The sequence below is a fragment of the Salmo salar genome, chromosome ssa23 (genome assembly GCF_905237065.1).
Source record: "Salmo salar chromosome ssa23, Ssal_v3.1, whole genome shotgun sequence".
Classification (NCBI taxonomy): Eukaryota; Metazoa; Chordata; class Actinopteri; order Salmoniformes; family Salmonidae; genus Salmo; species Salmo salar.
Window position 1 is genome coordinate 29,237,195 of NC_059464.1, and position 17,894 is coordinate 29,255,088.

Here is a 17,894-nt window from a genome sequence, read left to right on the forward strand (position 1 = left end):
TGCAAATTAGAATAATATAATACTAGGCTGGACAATAGAACGAGTCAAAATTCACCCAAGGCTGAAAATGGCAAAAGAACGTTGGCTAAGCTGGAACACTAGCGTGAGCCCATAGCAAGTTAATGGAATCGAACATTCGCAGAGCCTGTTTTGACTAGGGTGACACTTAGAATTCCATTTAGCTTAAATGGCACCAAAAAATGAATCCCTTTTTGTTTTACCTCTACAATCTGTTCTTAGGACGAAACTGAAAAATAACAACTTGTGTAGAAAGTAAACATCCACACCTTGATGATGCCAAGTGTGCCTACGTCTGCATAACGAGGAAGTAGGAGAAAGAAATTCAGCTTTGGACCATCTCTGGTCTAGAGCTTGATGACAGCGGAATACACTGCCCAGCCTTACATAATTAGAGGAGATTCTCATGATTTAAAATGGTATCAAATGTATAAAAAAAATCTACATACACATTGCAAGATATTTGGCCAAATAGACAGACATACCTATATTTCCCAATAGGAAACAATGGGATGACCTCTGAGTTCCATGAGTAATTTTTTTGTTTACATTTTAACTACAAACAATGTGGGCAGGTCTCCATTGCCAACAATAACAAAGCAGGCATTGTGACGTCGAACAACAAGCTGGGAATAGAACGTTCGGAAGGCGAGTTGGTGCCACGGTGCTCAATAGAACTAATAGGAGCTGGCAGGGTGAAAAATACCCTAAAATAAGGCCTGTTTTTTTTGTGATTACTTCAAAACCCATCCCTGCTCCAGCCACGCGTCCAGATGGAGACCCAGCCTCCAAGGCTCTAGACAGACAGAAGAAGGGCAAGATGTCAGACGACGAGATCATGGACAAACTGAGTAAACACACTACATTTCTTACAATAGCAACGTGACAATTTTACTGGTAGTTATTAATATAACCCTCTTGTCAGGATAATTTATCTGTCTGTATAACTTTATCTTTGCCCACAGGAACTATTGTCAGCATTGGAGATCCCAAAAAGAAGTACACAACATATGAAAACATTGGATGGGGTAAGTTCATTTGAAGGTGGTAATTGGGGTGTATTTGTGCATGAGAAGAGGGTGTGTGTGTGTGTGTGTCCCAAGTTATTAAAAATATGTAACCATCGTCTCCACACAGGGCTTCAGGGACAGTGTTCACAGCCATTGACGTCGCCACCGGACAGGAGGTAAAGGGGAATTAAGGGTTGTCATTGGTCGACTGACCGGGGATGGATGGATTGAGGAGAATAAGTAAAAGGAAAGAGACCTTGAGAGTTGTGGAAAGATGTGCAAAGTGGGGCAGAGACTAGATACAGAAATGGGGAAAGTGTTTGAAAACTGTAAGCCTGTGTAACTTGTGTGTTGTTCACATTTAGAGCCTTTATTTTATGTGGAAATGTTGACTGTTGTTCCTTCATCCCCTCGCTCTGTCTCTCTCTGTCTGCCATTGGTTTCACCATCTGAAGTGTTTACAAATAAAATCAAACTTTATTTGTCACATGCGTCGAATACAACTGGTGTAGACCTTACTGTGAAATGCTTACTTACAAGCCCTTAACCAACCAACTCTCAAGAAAGAGTTAAGAAAATATTTACCAAATAAACTAAAGTAAAAAATAATAGAAAGTAACAAAATAAAACTACAATAATGAGGCTATATACAGGGGGTACCGGTACCGATTCAGTGTGCGGGGGTACAGGTTAGTCGAGGTCATTTGTACATGAAAGTAGGGGGAAAGTGACTATTTATAGATGGGAGGGGGGGTGTCAATGTAAATAGTCTGTGTGGCCATTTGATTAATTGTTCAGCAGTCTTATGACTTGGGGGTAGAAGCTGTGAAGGAGCCATTTGGTCCTAGACTTGGTGCTCCAGTACCACTTTTATTTTTATTTATTTAACCTTTATTTAACAAGGCAAGTCATTTAAGAGCAAATTCTTATTTACAATGAGGGCCTACCAAAAGGCAAAAGGACTCCTGTGGGGACGGGGCTGGGATTCAAAAAAAAAAAAAGCAACACATTACAACACACCTTGATAGCAACACAACATGACAACATGGTAGCAGCACAAAACATGCTACAACAGCACAAAGGGCAAGAATGCAGAGACAACAATACACCACGCAAAGCAGCCACAACTTGTCAGTAAGCGTGTCCACTTGCCGTGCGGTAGCAGAGAGAACAGTCTATGACTTGGGTGACTGGAGTCTTGGACAATTCTTTTTTTTTTTTTACATTTGACCTTTGGTGAGTTGCAAATACATTATATCTATAATTGATACAGGAATGATATCTTTACTCCAAGCAAAGTCCATGTACGTTTTTGAAATGTTTGGTTTTAGAAAATGTCCATCCATCCATCCGTCATTGACTTTGTGTGGACATTGCTCGTGTTGAGGCCTAGTGTGGCCAGGTGCATACTCACTTAGGCCTGAGATATAGCCTACGAATGGGCACATTGATTTTGACTGTGTGTTTTATAACAATGTAGCTACTGATGGTCTCGGATAATGGATTAGGTCAACAAGATATCAATAGATTAATATGTATTATCATTTGAACTATACATTATTTTAGTCCGAAATATGAGCCTGGTAATTCCAGCTGGCACACAACCTCGGTCTAGGCCACAAAACACGTGGGCACAGACGGTCGACACGTGCAGAGCTGATTCTAGAAATAGAATTTCTTGCATATCAAATTAACAGGAAAATGACCACCTATACACACTTTCTTAATGCAAACTGGACCAAAGATTGTGTTGCTATCGAGACTAAAACATAAGTCTCATTGTGTGGCATGTAGAAACAACTTGGCCTAGCCAGTAAAATCAACAATCCGCTTTTGACACTAAATGGCCACAAAGTATCTTGGGGTAGGCGCAACTGTAGCTATCCATCCCTTGTTTTGTTGAATTGAACATTTTAAGGAATGAATCTTGGTAGCAATTGCATGATGAGAAAGCTAGGTGCATGTTAATTAATTGTTTATGGTTCGTTGAACAAGCATGAGAAACAGTGTTTAAACAATTTACAAGTGAAGTTATTTGGATTTTTACAAATTATCTTTGAAAGAAAGGGTCCTGAAAAAGGGTATTTCTTTTTTTGCTGTGTGTGTGTGTGTATACACACACATACACTGTTTGACAGCATATCATGCATGATCTTTTATGATCATATTCTACCTACCTTTGTCAGAAAAACGATAATGAATTCCCCTACCCAATATTATCTTCCCCATGATAACCAATATGTCTATCCTAGAAAAATGGTGACATTTCAGGTATCTCAGTTACAAATCAACGGTGAAAGGAGTTAATTAAAATATTTTCCTCCCCGTCGGGGAATTGAACCCCGGTCTCCCGCGTGACAGGCGGGGATACTGACCACTATACTAACGAGGACTGAAGATCTACAAACACAAAGTGTTTTATAAAACTGGGCCGAAATTGTTTGCATGTGCTACAGTTTACAACTTCAATTAAAGTAGCTTTTTACTGGCACAGTCTGAACATTTTAGCAAAGAGATTACAAAATGTGATTTTTAGCTAGGTTAGCTAACATATTGCCAACAAGTTGTAGGACATAGCTAACTGTGTTTCAGCAAGCCATATTTTTGTTTAGGTCAGAAGGGAAAGAACTGGCTTTATCAGTTGTCGAGTTTTATAACGTTATCAACAATACTAGCTAGCTATAGCTACCTTTAGTTGTTCAAATAATGATACATATTTTTAAAAAGTGAGGATTGGAGTGGGTAAACATGCTACAAAAAGAGTGAAGAACAGATAAGGAAATGAAGAAAATAAAGTGGATGAGGGAAGCAAAACATGTCAATGCATTGGCCGGGAATCGAACCCGGGCCTCCCGCGTGGCAGGCGAGAATTCTACCACTGAACCACCAATGCTTATTTCTTCGTAGAAAAAGCAAGATCTATGATACGGTATTCCATGTATGTATGTATAGTAGCAAATGTTATAAAATAATGTATCGGTCAAATGATAATACGTATTAATCTATTGATATCTATTGACTTAATCCATTATTCGAGACCATCAGTAGCTACATTGTTATAAAACACAGTCAAAATTAATGTGCCCATTCGTAGGCTATATCTCAGGCCTAAGTGAGTATGCACCTGGCCACACTAGGCCTCAGAACACGAGCAATGTCCACACAAAGTCAATGACGGATGGATGGACATTTTCTAAAACCAAACATTTCAAAAACGTACATGGACTTTGCTTGGAGTAAAGATATCATTTCTGTATCAATTATAGATGTAATTTATTTGCAACTCACCAAGGGTCAAATGACGGTACGCCATATTTCTGGTGAAGGTGCATGTGCCTCTTCTTGATAATGTTCCTGAAAACCGCATGCTGCAGGAATCGATTGCGTTTCAAATTATTTTCTTATTAGAAATTCAAAGAACTGTAAATTCCATGCATATATTTTAAACACTGCAGTCATGTTCACTAACAGCTCCTCGACAACGAAAACTGTTGCCATGACCATTTTGGTGAGGTCAACTTGACCTATTGTCTATGACATCATATGATCAATGCTTCTAATTGGACAATTGGATTTTGCATAGCCCCAAAAAAATAGTAGCTCCTGGTTCATTTTCTAAACAAATCAAAGATATTTCTCTATGTACTTGGTAAGGTCAGGACATTCTCATTTTAAGGTTTTATAGATCAAGAGTGTGTGTGTGTGCCAGGTTGTGGCAGACCTTACCCGCTCACTACAGGTCCTGTAGCTGTGCCAAGCTCCTGCTGGTAGAAGAGCTTTATACACACACACTATAATTCATTCTGTAAGATTTTCAATCGAGTAAATAACCCTAGATTTTGAAGACCTTTGATTAGGTGACAGTACAGAATGTCAGAGTTTATTTTATAACACAAAACAAACTGAAAATGCATCCAACGAGTTTGTAGAGCTTGATGTAGTCATTGTGTGCAAGGACTATGGGACCAAACACTACATTTTTGACTACCTTGATACACTATGAATGAATTTGTCCAAATACTTATGACTTCCTCACGTGGGAGGCATGGGGACAACTAGATACATAAAGTGCTTTCATTTCTAAGGTAAAACCCTCAAATAAAGGGTGACATTCTGTACTGTCGCCCCATATAAAACATTTGAACTCAAATTCCAAATGCTGGAGTATAGAGACAAAAATGTTAGCTTCACTGTCCAAATACAGTTGAAGTCGGAAGTTTACATACACCTTAGCCAAACACATTTAAACTCAGATTTTCACAATTCCTGACATTTAATCCTAGTAAAAATTCCCTGTCTTAGGTCAGTTAGGATCACCACTTTATTTTAAGAACGTGAAATGTCAGAATAAATAGTAGAGAGAATGATTTATTTCAGTGTGTGTGTGTGTGTGTGTGACAGCATATCATGCATGATCATTTATGGTCCTATTCTACCTACCTTTGTCAGAAGAACGAAAATGAATTCCCATACCCAATATTATCTTGCCCATTATAACCAATATGTCTATCCCAGTAAAATGGTGACGTTTCAGGTATCTCAGTTACAAAGGTGAATGGAGTTAATTAAAATATTTTCCTCCCCGTCGGGGAATTGAACCCCGGTCTCCCGCGTGACAGGCGGGGATACTGACCACTATACTAACGAGGACTGTAGATCTGCAAACACAAAGTGTTTTATAAAACTGTCCCGAAATTGTCTGCAGGTGATACAGTTTACAACTTGAACTAAAGTAGCTTTCTACTGGTACAGTCTGAACATTTTAGCAAAGACATTACAAAATGTGATTTTTAGCTAGGTTAGCTAACATATTGCCAACAAGTTGTAGGACATAGCTAACTGTGTTTCAGCACGCCATATTTTTGTTTAAGTCAGAAGGGAAAGAACTGGCTTTATCAGTTGTTGAGTTTTAGGGGGGCACTCAAGATGGCGGAATGAGAGGGTGTTACATTTCTAGCTGAGCAACAATTTTAGGGTTTTCTCACAAAGTTTATAGTTTTAGACTAATTGCAACTGCAGTTTTTTTTAATGTTATATATCCATACAATATAGCTATTTTGAATAATTTTGTAATTAATCAAACCATTGAAATATAGTTTTGACGATTTCCAAGGAACAAGCTAGCTATCGAAAAGTTTCAGCGTGTTTAAGTTAGCCTGCTAACGTCTTCATAGCTAGTGGCATGGAATCAAGACATGACCAAACTGTTGCTGAGATAATGGATGTTGAAACTTCCAAGGAGAAAAGAGGCATTGTTGAAACTCACTCATATGCTTGCAGTGTAAAAAAGGGGGTGAATGTGATTCTTACATTTGTCCATCCAAGATGGCATAGCACTCAGACGTCCTTTGTCCTCGTCTTGTCGTGTCCCGTGTATATATATTTACATATTTTCTTCGCATATCTTTTTATATATATATATTTTTTCTTCTAAAAACTCAACTTCAAAACACTCTCCTGCAACCCGCCTCACCAATTGTTTAAAAAAAAAACTTATTCACCTCAAATCTGAAATCCACAACAGAAGCTAGCCAGAAGTTAGCCAGTTCAGCTATCCTTTAGCTCGAAAAGCTATCGCCAGTTTTTGTACAACGCGACTCAGGATGCCTGGTTGTTCTTTAAAAGTGCTCTCCTCACCATCTTAAATAAGCATGCCCCTTTAAAAAAAAAAAAAGAACTAAGAACAGATATAGCCCTTGGTTCACTCCAGACTTGACTTCCCTTGACCAGCACAAAAACACCCTGTGGCGTACTGCACTAGCATCGAACAGCCCCCGTGATATGCAACTTTTCAGGGAAGTTAGAAACCAATATACACAGGCAGTTAGAAAAGCCAAGGCTAGCTTTTTCAAGCAGAAATGTGCTTCCTGCAACACAAACTCAAAAAAGTTCTGGGTCACTGTAAAGTCCATGGAGAATAAGAGCACCTCCTCCCAGCTGCCCACTGCACTGAGGATAGGAAACTCTGTCACCACCGATAAATCCACTATAATTGAGGATTTCAATAAGCATTTTTCTTCGGCTGGCCATGCTTTCCACCTGGCTACCCCTACCCCGGTCAACAGCACTGCACCCCCCACAGCAACTCGCCCAAGCCTTCCCCATTTCTCCTTCTCCCAAATCCAGTCAGCTGATGTTCTGAAAGAGCTGCAAAATCTGGACCCCTCCAAATCAGCCGGGCTAGACAAACCCTTTCTTTCTAAAATGATCTGCCAAAATTGTTGCAACCCCTATTACTAGCCTGTTCAACCTCTCTTTCGTGTCGTCTGAGATTCCCAAAGATTGGAAAGCAGCTGCGGTCATCCCCCTCTTCAAAGGGGGGGACACTCGACACATGCCATGGTGGCCATCCTGGACTGTGTGCAGCAGTTCAAGGAGGAGGTGGAGAAGGGAGACACAGGATTCTGCCTGCCCTACCGGATGGATGTCGAGAAGGGCAAGATTGAGGAACTCGACTGCTACAGACCTATATCTATCCTACCCTGCCTTTCTAAGGTCATCAAAAGCCAAGTCAACAAAACAGATTACCGACCATTTCGAATCCCACCGCACCTTCTCCGCTATGCAATCTGGTTTCAGAGCTGGTCATGGGTGCACCTCTGCCACGCCCAAGGTCCTAAACGATACCTTAACCGCCATCGATAAGAAACAATACTGTTCAGCCGTATTCATTGACCTGGCCAAGGCTTTCGACTCTGTCAATCATCACATCATCATCGGCAGACTCAATAGTCTTGGTTTCTCAAATGATTGCCTCGCCTGATTCACCAACTACTTCTCTGATAGAGTTCAGTGTGTCAAATCGGAGGGCCTGTTGTCCGGACCTCTGGTTGTCTCTATGGGGGTGCCACAGGGTTCGATTCTTGGGCCGACTCTCTTCTCTGTATATATCAATGATGTTGATCTTGCTGCTGGTGAGTCTCTGATCCACCTCTACGCAGACGACACCATTCTGTATACTTCTGGCCCTACTTTGGACACTGTGTTAACAACCCTCCAGACGAGCTTCAATGCCATACAACTCTCCTTCCGTGGCCTCCAACTGCTCTTAAATACAAGTAAAACGAAATGCATGCTCTTCAACCAATCGCTGCCTGCACCTGCCCGCCCGTCCAGCATCCCTACTCTGGATGGTTCTGACTTAGGTATTTGTAGTTGTCCACATATTCTAGGTGTCTGGTTAGACTGTAATCTCTCCTTCCAGACTCACATCAAACATCTCCAATCCAAAGTTAAATCTAGAATTGGCTTCATATTTCGCAACAAAGCATCCTTCACTCATGCTGCCAAACATACCCTCGTAAAACTGACCATCCTACCGATCCTCGACTTCGGTGATGTCATTTACAAAATAGCCTCCAATACCCTACTCAAAAAATTGAATGCAGTCTATCACAGTGCCATCCGTTTTGTCACCAAAGCCCCATATACTACCCACCACTGCGACCTGTATGCTCTCGTTGGCTGGCCCTCGCTTCATACTCGTCGCCAAACCCACTGGCTCCAGGTCATCTACAAGACCCTGCTATGTAAAGTCCCCCCTTATCTCAGCTCGCTGGTCACCATAGCAGCACCCACATGTAGCACGCGCTCCAGCAGGTATATCTCAACTGGTCACCCCCAAAGCCAATTCCTCCTTCGGCCGTCTCTCCTTCCAGTTCTCTGCTGCCAATGACTGGAACGAACTACAAAAATCTCTGAAACTGGAAACACTTATCTCCCTCACTAGCTTTAAGCACCAGCTGTCAGAGCAGCTCACATATTACTGCACCTGTACATAGCCCATCTATAATTTAGCCCAAACAACTACCTCTTCCCCTACTGTATTTATTTATTTATTTATTTTGCTCCTTTGCACACCATTATTTCTATTTCTACTTTGTACTTTCTTCCACTGCAAATCTACCATTCCAGTGTTTTTCTTGCTATATTGTATGTACTTCGCCACCATGGCCTTTTTTTGCCTTTACCTCCCTTATCTCACCTCATTTGCTCAATTTGTATATAGACTTATTTTTCTACTGTATTATTGACTGTATGTTTGTTTTACTCCATGTGTAACTCTGTGTTGTTGTATGTGTCAAACTGCTTTGCTTTATCTTGGCCAGGTCACAATTGTAAATGAGAACTTGTTCTCAACTTGCCTACCTGGTTAAATAAAAGGTGAAAAATAAATAAATAAATAAATACCTGAATACCCCAACCAAGGAGCAACTTCCAAAGAAGCTGAGAAGAACCATCCAAAGCCAGCTACAGGACAACATCGTCCGCATCCTCACGGATAAAATCAAAGAGAGCGCAGATGACATCATGGATTTGGTGAAAAAGAACACTGTCAGTATCGTTAACCTGAAGAAATCGATTGATTTCAGTGCTGATGAAGTAAAAACTGAAGCAGCAGAACGCAACATTGAAAATTCAGGTTGCAAAGCAGGAGAGGAAACTCACTGAAATGGAGTCTAAGGTAAACGAGAATGACCGGTATGGTCGGAGATGGAATCTTCGAATTTATGGAATAGCAGAAAAATCTGACGAGAACATCAAAGCAAGAGTGAAGGACATTTGCAGGGCAATAGTCCCGGAGAAGGAGAGAAATGTTGTTGCAGGTTCTCTGGATGTAGTGCACCGCCTGTGTAGGCTGAGAGATGGGGGAAACAACCAGCCACCACGACCAGTGATCATGAGATTCATCTCCAGGACAGCGAGGGATAGGACATGGAAAAGTGCAAAGAAAAATTACTATTTAAAGAACAACAACCTGAGGTTCAAGGAGGATCTGACAGTATTTGACAAAGAAGCTCGAAATCGTCTGTGGCCGATGATTGAGAGCTCAAGGAAGGAAGGAAGGAAGGGAAAAGTGCATACTTTGCGGGAGCCAAGGCTTTTGTGGAAGGGAAATTCACGCTGAAGCCTAGCTTGTGGACTGCTGGATTTATCAAGTGAGTTGTGCAGGTCAGAGTTTTATTTGCATCTGATAAAACATTATATTTCTTGAGGAAAGAGCATTGTTTGTGTGAGAACTTTTTTTTATATATATTTTTTATGGCAGGGAAACTCGCTCTAACACTTAATGTTTGCTTGATAGCTATTCGTTTTACCAATCTATGGTACTGTCATGACGTTGGCCTGTGGGTAAGGTTTATGACTCCCCCATAAATACCTTTCTCCCTTCCCCTCTCTTTCTGACCCTACTGAAGGACTGCTGTCCTGAAGGACTGCTGTCCTGTTAAATATAAAGAGTCTGGGAACATCAAACAAATGGGGAAAGGAACCATATTTTGGTAATAAAACCAGTTGGAAATATGCTTTGGAACGTAATGAGTATGGATGTCAGTTCGGTTGTCATCTGAGACATTATGACTGATGACAGGACGACATAAACTGTACCTGGGAAAGTATACACCCTCTAGTTATCAGAGTCACATGGAATTGTTATGCAATTGAAATGTTTGATATTGAAATTGTTTGTTAGGAGATTAAATGTAATTTTAGCTTCCAAATTAGATAATTGGGTTTTCATAAGGAAAGTGCCCTGCTTGATCAGTGGCCCACCACTGTGAAGAGACAGGGGTTATAAACGATGAAACACATCCTTCCCCCTCTCCACTATATAAGCCTTTGACGAAAAGATAACCACATGTTCCAGTACGTGAGGTCTGCAGCCTCTACGTTAGAAGGACACACGTCAAGTACAGAACTAAGCCAACCTCGGCGTGAGCTTTGGTGGCGAATGGTATGAACTTTGAGCTTATTCACTACAGAAGTGATACTTTCTAGCCGTTGAGTTAGCAGCGGCCGCTGTAGACGGGGGCTAGGAAAGGACGGACGACGGACCCAGTCTAACAGACAGACGAAGATACCACCACGTATCCAATTTACCACCAGAGACATTCTTCAGAGGACAGAAAGATCTGTTGGCCAACCCGGCCAGCATCTACGACCAATATACCGAAGCGCAGCTCAGAGTAAATATTTATTGCATTTTCCTTTTCCAAATGGGCGGTAATTTAGTAATGCATAAGATAATGTATTTACGATAGCATAGCTGCTGTTTCTTCGTTCCTAAGTCTTCCCGCTCTTTCATTCAAGCCCAACCCCCTTTCCTTTGTGTAACCAGCCATCATACAGGTTCCGTCCACCAGGACGTTTTCTGTATGACATCATTTTATTCTGTGTATATGTAATTCTGTGTGATTAGTTTAGGTATTTAGTAAATAAATAATTAAACCCAATTTGGTATTGCTGATTCAACTTGTTAGCCAGGGTTCGTGAAGATAGCCAAGAATTTACAACTTTCATTATGAGACTGAAAATAAGATAAGGGTTAATATTGACTGCTATCGATGTAAAGTATTACTAAGTATTTTAAGAGTTTATTCGGAAGATAACGGCTCTATAAACGTTCTTCCGTGGTGCCCCGACTTTCTAGTTAATTACATTTACATGATTAGCTTAATCAGGTAATATTAATTAGAGTAATAATTTTATAGGTTAGCATGTCATATCACTTAATCCGGGCATAGCCAAAGACACGACAGTACAATGTTATTTGCAATATATATATATATATATATATATATATATATATATACTGCTCAAAAAAATAAAGGGAACACTTAAACAACACAATGTAACTCCAAGTCAATCACACTTCTGTGAAATCAAACTGTCCACTTAGGAAGCAACACTGATTGACAATAAATTTCACATGCTGTTGTGCAAATGGAATAGACAACAGGTGGAAATTATAGGCAATAAGCAAGACACCCTCAATAAAGGAGTGGTTCAGCAGGTGGTGACCACAGACCACTTCTCAGTTCCTATGCTTCCTGGTTGATGTTTTGGTCACTTTTGAATGCTGGCGCTAGTGGTAGCATGAGACGGAGTCTACAACCCACACAAGTGGCTCAGGTAGTGCAGCTCATCCAGGATGGCACATCAATGCGAGGTGTGGCAAGAAGGTTTGCTGTGTCTGTCAGCGTAGTGTCCAGAGCATGGAGGCACTACCAGGAGACAGGCCAGTACATCAGGAGACGTGGAGGAGACCGTAGGAGGGCAACAACCCAGCAGCAGGACCGCTACCTCCGCCTTTGTGCAAGGAGGAGCAGGAGGAGCACTGCCAGAGCCACGCAAAATGACCTCCAGCAGGCCACAAATGTGCATGTGTCTGCTCAAACGGTCAGAAACAGACTCCATGAGGGTGGTATGAGGGCCCGACGTCCACAGGTGGGGGTTGTGCTTACAGCCCAACACCGTGCAGGACGTTCGGCATTTGCCAGAGAACACCAAGATTGGCAAATTCGCCACTGGCGCCCTGTGCTCTTCACAGATGAAAGCAGGTTCACACTGAGCACGTGACAGACGTGACAGAGTCTGGAGACGCCGTGGAGAACGTTCTGCTACCTGCAACTTCCTCCAGCATGACCGGTTTGGCGGTGGGTCAGTCATGGTGTGGGGTGGCATTTCTTTGGGGGGGCCGCACAGCCCTCCATGTGCTCGCCAGAGGTAGCCTGACTGCCATTAGGTACCGAGATGAGATCCTCAGACCCCTTGTGAGACCATATGCTGGTGCGGTTGGCCCTGGGTTCCTCCTAATGCAAGACAATGCTAGACCTCATGTGGCTGGAGTGTGTCAGCAGTTCCTGCAAGAGGAAGGCATTGATGCTATGGACTGGCCCGCCCGTTCCCCAGACCTGAATCCTATTGAGCACATCTGGGACATCATGTCTCGCTCCATCCACCAACGCCACAGACTGTCCAGGAGTTGGCGGATGCTTTAGTCCAGGTCTGGGAGGAGATCCCGCAGGAGACCATCCGCCACCTCATCAGGAGCATGCCCAGGCATTGTAGGGAGGTCATACAGGCACGTGGAGGCCACACACACTACTGAGCCTCATTTTGACTTGTTTTAAGGACATTACATCAAAGTTGGATCAGCCTGTAGTGTGGTTTTCCACTTTAATTTTGAGTGTGACTCCAAATCCAGACCTCCATGGGTTGATACATTTTATTTCCATTGATTATTTTTGTGTGAATTTGTTGTCAGCACATTCAACTATGTAAAGAAAAAAGTATTTCATAAGATTATTTCTTTCATTCAGATCTATGATGTCTTGTTTAAGTGTTCCCTTTATTTTTTTGAGCAGTGTATATATATATATATGAAGGAAGATGGATATATATATATAAAACGTAAACTCACCACATTCCGTACAAATGTGCGCAACCGCGACATTCAAACGAGGCTGCAAAGAATGGCACTGTAGCGTAGTGTTTCCAACTTATTTTCAGGGTAAATTGCTCGAGGCAGGTTGATTTGTTGCTAAATGACGCTGTGATGTCATAACGTAAAACTGTGTCATTACGTAGAATACACAATAACGTTGCTCAAATTGACTGGCCATCTCGGCAAAAAATGATTTGACATTTTTTCAGGTACAGACTCCCACTCTTTTCTGTACATTTTTGATTGAGGCATGTTGATTGATGTTGTAAGTTCTGTTCAAGATCAAACAAACATTCGTGACCAACTATATTCATTGGGTTTGGCTCGTCGAATCTGGGGTGTGAACTACGTTTCTATTCAAGCGTTGATCGACATGGTAATAGCTCTATAGTATTGGAGAAAAGTTGAAAAAACTGACCCTCCGTTACATCATGACGTGTCATGCCGTAACGTACATTCCGGAGACACCTGAAACCCCACCTCTTTAAGGAATACCTAGGATAGGATAAAGTAATCCTTCTAATCCCCCCCCCCTAAAAGATTTAGATGCACTATTGTAAAGTGGTTGTTCCACTGGATATCATAAGGTGAATGCACCAATTTGTAAGTCGCTCTGGATAAGAGCGTCTGCTAAATGACTTAAATGTAAATGTTATGTACAGCACGCATAAAGCAACTATTTATGTCTTACAATCTCTCTCCACCAGGTGTAGCACTTCTCTCATCGTTTAAAAACAAGAAATGGACAGTGACGGGGGTAAGGGGGATACCTAGTCATTTTTTTCCGCATCACTGCATGGATCATAACTCTCAAAGTCTTTTGCAATTTAATTTAAAAAAATATATAATTTAGGTCAACCACTTGCGTGGTGCAAAGGACTGTTTTTTTTCCACTTGTAAGAACTTTTCTTTTTGTGAGAACCCGATTCATGTGAACGTATACAAATGTAATATTCTTCATATATTGAGTCATGAAGCAGATAATACAGGGAGATGGATTATACTATTGGTAGATGTCAACCACGTTCAATTCATTGTTGTAAATATTTATGCTTGCAATAACAAGTCAATTAACTGCATTTTATTTAGAGACATTGAGAGGAAAATAAGTAAAATTATGTCTAAATTTCCATTGGCCAAAGTAATATGGGGTGGAGATTCTAATACAGTATTACATGATAATCTAGATAGATGGCCTCCTAAGGATAGCAATTCTGTTTGTGAGATAAGGAATATATGTCTAAGGTTAGGTGTTCTGGATATTTGGAGACATAAGAACCAAGATAAGATTATGTTTACATGGAGTACCAAAGATGTATCTATTTAATCCCGTTTTGATTTCTGGCTGATATCTGAAGATATGGCTGACAAGGTTGATACAGTCTCAATTGAACCATCGATTTTAACAGTACTCAAAGGGATCTCAATAAAGATAAATATGCATGGTTTGTCAACAAAAAAGTTAGTTAAGGTTACTGGAAAATTAACAAGACTTTACTAGAGAATGAAGTATTTAAGAAGGAAGTAGCAGGAATTATTGATAAATACTGGAATTGTGCCTGTGTTATGAATACGTTTGGAAGTTACTGGGAGCTAATGAAATTTGATATAAGGCTTTTGGCTATTTCAATGGGGAAAGAAATTGCTCGTGCCAAGAGAGAGAAATAATATGACATCATAAAGGAAATAATGGATTATACTAAAAAAACTGAACTAAATAATAAGGAATTACTTGAGCTATCATCATTGCAAATGCAGTTAGACTGTATCTACGAGGAAAAGGCCCGGGGAGTGTTTGTAAGATCAAGACGAAAATGGATGGAAGAGGGAGAGAAAAATACAAAATATTTCTTTAATTTAGAAAAAAGGGCAGGCAAAAAGACTTCCATATGTAAATTAATGATTAATAATACTCCCAATGAAAATCCAAAAGAAATCTCTCAGCATGTTGCCCAGTTTTATCAGAATCTGTATACATCAGCCCAGTCAATTTCCAATATGGATCTTTTCTTAGACAATGTAGCAAACATTGCTAAGAAGATAGATAGTGATTTCAGGGATTTTTGTGATGATGAGTTATCTGAAATTGAGATAAAAGACTGTATTAAAAGCCTTAAGGACAATAGGTCCCCTGGAAATGATGGTTTAATAAGCGAGTTTTATAAAGCATTCAATGATAAATTGATTCCTTTCATTCTTGCTATGTTTCAAGAATCAATAGAAAAAGGGGAGTTACCGGCTTCCTTAAAGCAAGGTGTAATTACTTTGATTCCCAAACCTAATAAGGATACTCTTTATATAGACAACTGGAGACCCATTAGCCTGTTGAATAATGATGGGAAATTATCTGCCCTTGTATTTGCTAAAAGGTTGAAACAAGGCTTGCATCATATAGTTGATGAAGAACAATCTGGTTTTATGCATGATCGACACATTAGTAATAACATCAGGTTGATCTTAGATATGATTGACTATAATGACCTCATCCTTGATGATAGTTTTCTTATGTTTGTTGATTTTTATAAAGCTTTTGACACTGTAGAACATGAGTTTATGTTCAACGCAATACGTTTGTTGGGGTTTGCTGACTTTTTTTGTTATTGAGGTTTTAGATTTCAATAATCTAAATAATACTTTTAAAATAAATTGGATTCTGAAGTATGTTAAGAACCAGAACAGTATTTGGAATGTCTTCCCTAAGTATTTATTTCACTCTGTTGGTGGTTTAGAATTTTTGCTTCAATGTAATTTTGATGTTGATAAAATCCCAGTAAAGTTGGCCAAATTCCATAAGCAGGCAATTTTAGCTTGGATGTTAGTGTATAAACACAATTTCTCCCCTCACAAATACTTTATATGGAACAACAAAGATATACGATTTAAAAATAAGTCTCTTTTTTTTCATAACTGGTTTAAGAATAAAATTATTTTGGTTGGTCAGTTACTGAATGAGGATGGATATCTACTCTCATATGGGGAATTTCTTGATAAATTTAAAATTCCAATAACCCCAAAAGAATATGCAATTGTTTTTGATGCGATTCCAATGGGGGTTGTATCTCTTTTAAATTCCTCTGTGGTTGATGTAAGTAACATAGATTTACATGAAAATATATTCATTGGCGATATTAACATCAAAGATAAATGTAGTAACAAACAGATTAGGAATATTGTTTGTGATACAATTCCCTCAGCAAGGTTCTTTTGGTCAAATATCTATGGTGATATACAATGAGGGGAAAGCATGTAAAATTGAGAACAAATATTGTATCAGTAACAAGGTAAAGGAAGTTTAATTTAAAATGTTACATAGAATTTATCCTGTGAAACATGTTTTGGAAAGATTCAAGCTGAATATTGACTATAAATGTGATTTCTGTGGAATGGAGAAGGAGACCATTTTGCATTTGTTTTTTGGATTGACATACAGAATTTTGTTACAAAAAAAAAATGGGACCACTTGTACTATTTAATGGTTTTGATATAATGATTTATTTAAGAAATTCTGACATGGATAAAGATGTAGTATATTTAATTCAACTGCTAATAATACTAGGTTAAATTTCATATTCACAAATGCAAATGATCTTTTTTCGCTTTATAAATTAATTTAAACAATATGGCACTACTTTAACTAAAATGAAAAACAAAAAGGCAATTAAAACTTGTTGTATTATTAATGAATATGATTTGTTTGTTTAGGATTCCTGGCAATGTAAATAGTTTGTATGTATGCTTGTTTGCATGTGACTATTCTTCTTTTGTTTGTTGATATTTGTTAATAAAAAAAAAATAAGTTGTCGAGTTTTATAATATTATCAACAATACTAGCTAGCTATACTAGCTATAACAACTTAGTTGTTCAAATCATGATACATATTTTTAAAAGTGGGGATTGGCGTGGGTAAACATGCAACTATAACAACTTAGTTGTTCAAATCATGATACATATTTTTAAAAAGTGGGGATTGGCGTGGGTAAACATGCAACAAAAAGAGATAAGGAAATCAAGAAAATAAAGTGGATGACGGAAGCAAAACATGTCGCTGCATTGGCCGGGAATCGAACCCGGGCCTCCCGCGTGGCAGGCGAGAATTCTACCACTGAACCACCAATGCTTACTTCTACAATTTGTAGAAAAGCAAGGTCTATACATAGTATCATAAAACGGTATTTGACGAATGTATAGTAATACCTGTTGTAGTAGGAATACATGTTATCCATCTCATTCTCAAATCACTTTTATTAAAACATGGAAGCCAAACGCAGAAACTACAAATCCCTGCATTAACATGTGTCTGTTAGCTGATACTTCATGACAAAATACACCATATTACTGTCCTGCTAATGTGCCTGGACCTTGTAGGCTAAACTGCAGAGGAAAAACCCATGACTGACCCGAATGGTTGTCCAATTAAGCAGGCTAGATGCAGTTATTTTGAAATTAATATGCATGTTTTTGAGCAGTCATTCAAATGCCTTAGGCTATTGACTGCAGTTTACAGCAATAATAACATTCTTCATTACATTGTGTTGTTGTAGCCTAGGTAGGATACATTTCTTGTTCATAAAAAAACTTAAACAATTGGGTAGCATTTCGAGCTGCATACCTGAGCACTGGGAGGGAGGGCACTCAGCGC

General features: G+C 39.7%; 1 long non-coding RNA gene and 4 other non-coding genes across 5 annotated transcripts; 1 reads left to right on the forward strand and 4 right to left on the reverse strand.

Annotated features, from left to right (window-relative positions):
* The first annotated feature begins 498 nt into the window (after positions 1-498).
* Positions 499-1,565, forward strand: LOC106584252 (uncharacterized). The gene is made up of 3 exons (XR_001323716.2): positions 499-869; positions 984-1,046; positions 1,156-1,565. It is a non-coding gene; the product is annotated as an uncharacterized lncRNA (long non-coding RNA).
* Positions 1,566-3,348: 1,783 nt separating this feature from the next.
* trnad-guc (transfer RNA aspartic acid (anticodon GUC)) lies at positions 3,349-3,420 on the reverse strand. The gene has a single exon. It is a non-coding gene; the product is annotated as a tRNA-Asp (tRNA).
* Positions 3,421-3,850: 430 nt separating this feature from the next.
* Positions 3,851-3,921, reverse strand: trnag-gcc (transfer RNA glycine (anticodon GCC)). Its single transcript has one exon. It is a non-coding gene; the product is annotated as a tRNA-Gly (tRNA).
* A 1,685-nt stretch (positions 3,922-5,606) lies between these two features.
* On the reverse strand, positions 5,607-5,678 carry trnad-guc (transfer RNA aspartic acid (anticodon GUC)). Its single transcript has one exon. It is a non-coding gene; the product is annotated as a tRNA-Asp (tRNA).
* Positions 5,679-17,301: 11,623 nt separating this feature from the next.
* trnag-gcc (transfer RNA glycine (anticodon GCC)) lies at positions 17,302-17,372 on the reverse strand. The gene has a single exon. It is a non-coding gene; the product is annotated as a tRNA-Gly (tRNA).
* Positions 17,373-17,894: the final 522 nt, after the last annotated feature.